Source organism: Pinus tabuliformis, chromosome 2_2, assembly GCF_031772625.1.
Source record: "Pinus tabuliformis cultivar Carrire ecotype Pingquan chromosome 2_2, CPIR1, whole genome shotgun sequence".
NCBI classification, from domain to species: domain Eukaryota; kingdom Viridiplantae; phylum Streptophyta; class Pinopsida; order Pinales; family Pinaceae; genus Pinus; species Pinus tabuliformis.
In genome coordinates, this window is record NC_142300.1 from 225601908 (window position 1) to 225606042 (window position 4135).

Below are 4135 nucleotides of genomic sequence, written 5' to 3' on the forward strand. Positions count from 1 at the left end.
TTAAATTTGTAAAGTCATTTATTAGTCTTTTGAAATTATTATTTTTATGTTACTGGTCATAATAAAACTTCTAGCTAATCTTAAATTTGTAAAAAGCATTTTATCAAATTATTATTTGCAGGTTCGTGATGCCAAAAGGATCACGATAGCTTTTGCATGAACATCACATGTGTTCGATCTTTCAACCTAATTCATTAAAGCCTCAATTGATATTTTCATTCAACCTATCATTCAAGTCAGAGCTACAAATGCGCAGCCAAGTGGACTAACCAACGTTGCCATTGATGAAGCCACTAATTAAGGATCCAAGTCAAAGAAAGTAGTCATTAATATTATGATTTACTGTCATTCAAGTCAAAACTACTAATTAGCACTTAATTTTTCGATTTATATATTCTTTTGATATTTGTAGTGCACAGGAAGCTAATGGTAGTGCACACTTTCATTGGCTAAAAAGTTGAAATATTATAGATGTGTCTGCATTTTTGGATAGGGTTTTTAGTTTTGCAAGTGGCTTTCTAAAAAGAAAGGTGGAATATTTACTTTTGAGGTTGGGCTCGATACTAGATATTTTTGTCAACATTCTCTACATCTATGTCCATCTGTAGAATTGACACTAATGTTTCATATCTGATTTTCTTTAGATTTTTTCTTTTCATTTCTCTAGTTTTTATGAGTCTATTAGCTTAGAACTAATAAGTAATCTTGGTTTCTTTATTAGGAAAACCAACCTTTAATTGAATTGTATATGTTTGGTAGATACGTTACTTGCTTTTGGATAATTTTGTTTCTTAATGGGTAAGCTCCATAAAACTTAGTCACTCAATGGAAAGCCACCTCACTTAGGATAAACTTGTATGTCATGTTAACATGGTTGTTGGAACGAAAAATAAGATGTAATGTTTCTTTGTGTTAGGTATATTTTTAAATTTTTAAATAATAGAATAGTTTGTTTTTAAAAAAATTGTTCGAAAAGAAACTCATGAAATCGATGTCCATATCAAAAAATGGCATTAGGAGTAACACCATTTTCCTTTTTTTGAGGTTAAAACTACAATCTAGAATTTATCTTGTCTTTATTTATTTGTTTTCATTTATTTTAGAGCATGTTCCCTCAAATATTTGAAGGAGCTTCTTCAGTTCTCTATTTTCTATTTGGAGACTTTTTATTTTAGCCAATGCAAAGCTAAGCTTAGCTTGATCTTTAATTGGTCTCTCCTCTTAACAATCAACTATTTTGATACTAGGAGAACAACTCTCATTTAGCTAATCACTTTCCTTTCGAGGTTCCTTTTTCTTCTTCTTCCTTTTCTTCTCTTTCTCTCCACCATTTGTATTGGTTTCTTCTTCATATGGGGCCTACAACCTATCCCAAATTTCCTTTGCAGACTTGAGATCCATGACTTTATCAAGGTCCACATTATGAATACTTTTGTAAATTTCACACTTGGTCTGGGCATTCCATTGTTGAGCTTGTTTTGAAAGGGGTTCTTCGCCATAACCATTTATGACCACTTTCTAAAAATCAGATCCGTGAGAAAATATTATGATTTGCCTTCTCTCTCCATTCTTGAAAGTTTGTGATATTGAGTAGTGTAGCACTTTAATGATCCATGATTCACCCGGATCTTCCTTCTAGTGATTAAGTTGCAACAGAAGGAACCAGGCTCTTATACCAATTGTTGGAAAGTTATTTATACTGTGGGGGGGAGGAGGTGGCTAGGGGGGAAAGGAGGATTGAATAAATATAACATTGAATGTATCACCGTAACCATTTTTTATGAAATAATTAATCAAAGAATTGAACACATAGATAACGAAAGACATAGTAAATGAATAACAAATCTAATCATGCATGCAACCTTAAAACACAACATAATGATCAACAGAACTAGACACCATATATTTTAGGTGGAAACCCTCAAGTGGAGAAAAAACACCATATGTTTGCTCTGCTTGTCTTCTTTCTAATATTCAATATTTTATTTTACATAGATTTGCAAACCCCGACTAGTAAGAATCTCAACTCCCTCTACATCATTTGTTAGCATCTACTTGCTAGGAAGCCCCACCTCCCTACCTATCAATTTGTTGGACACCACTAGCTAGGAAGCCCCAACTCCCTATTTAGAAAACCACAACTTGTCAGAGGCCCCAACCTCCAAAAATACTTTTGCTGGCCACCACCAACAAGGAAGCTAAAACTCCCTATCATAGCATGTTAGCACTTCTTGGAGTCCCCAACCTTCTCAATATCAACTCACTGGCCACTACCAGATAAGAAGCCCCATCTCCCTATATTAGTAAGCCACCACTTGCCGAAGGTCCCAACCTTCTCAAAGAACATGGAAAACACTTTCATTCATTTTCATACTGGGTCCTCTTTTGGAGCAATAACACAACAACAACCTTCCAGCAATCAACACATCAGTAGCACCAAAAAGTCAGACAACCATACTCTAAGGGTATTAGTACAAACACTCACTCAACCATATAACATAATAATCATTTGTAGTGTAATACAAGGCAAGATAAATGGCATATATAGTGATGTACTAAAATTCTGCAACATTAACTCTTGATATGATCACTGCTATAGGTATATGATTCAACCTCATTATCCAGAGTAGCTAAATTAAGTTTCAACCATGACATGATATACTTATACTAATTTTGTCCTCATCAAATTGGACTAAATCAACACACTAATTGCCTTCCATTTATCTTGATGACCATATCAAATAGGATTTGATTAACATGTCACTCACACTCTATACGATGGGAAAATTTCATGGAAATGCTCGTGGTTTTCCTTTCCCAAAATGCGGGTTGTGTCATGGGCCCATAATAGGATTCCTAAGGTGATAATTGTGCTCACACCATTGCAAGACAATGACATTGTGCTAGTGCCATGACCTGACTATGGAAAGCCAACGAAAATTTGTAACCTTATAAAATTTAACTCTCCTCCATCCAAAACTTGAAGTACCTGCAACACCACTTGAGTACAACATTATCACACTACAATACATCCTTCAACCTTCTATAACATCGTCCAACCATTGCAACCATGATTCACCAACAATCGAGCTAAGAAAAATTGCCATAGACCTCCATCACATAACTTGTCGACAAAGCATATTGACATTCCAAAACATGACATATGAAGGTTGACATCAATGCCAACCAAGCAATATTGCCATAGACCTCCATCACATAACTTGTTGACAAAGCATATTGACATTCCAAAACATGACATATGAAGGTTGACATCAATGCCAACCAAGCAATATTGTTTACAACAAACGTGCTGCAAAAGAAGAAAAACTAAGTATTTTAAAGAATATGTTTTTCCTTTGTAAGAGTTAATGGGATAACTATATTGTTCCAATGCATTCTTCTAGATTATCATAGTTCCACTGTAGTTTTCTAGAAAGTTGTTAGTTTGTTAGTTTGCAATGTATGAGTTTGTTGTAGTTGGGTAGGTATCATTATTCACCAAGTTGTAAAATTGGACTAGTATGTGTTTTGGGTGGTGCGGACTTCAATTAAAAAATTCTCTAATTGAGATAAGAATGTCATCTCTCTATGTTGTCTTTGCCTTTTTTATTCACTAAGTATATAATTTTTATGGCAAAATATTCTTGTAACTTATATTTCTTTTCTATAAAATTTTGTTGTTAGAGGTTTTAGATAATTGTTGTTTTTCTTTTTTTATTGAAATTACAATGATATCCATAAAATAAAATTATATTTTGATTATTTTTAAAAAACTCACGATAAGGGTTTGAAAAATCAGATCAATTACCCTATAAGAACTTAAGAAAGATAAATAATTTTATTGTAGAACCTAAGAAAGATAAATAATTTTATTGTGTTTCACATATAGAAAATGAAAAAATAAATAAAATTCCCTTCATATCATTTTTAAATAAAATATAAATAAGTAGTTCCATTAAATTTTATTGTATGATTCTTATATAAATGTAATATTAATGAACAATCTGTCAACAAATGTGGTCTATATATTCTCATTCAAATGTATCTCAAATTTTGATTTAATGTATATTTTAATTTTTTAATTTATTGTTCATTTTCATAGAAGGAGAATAATTTATTTTGAAAGTTGAAATTA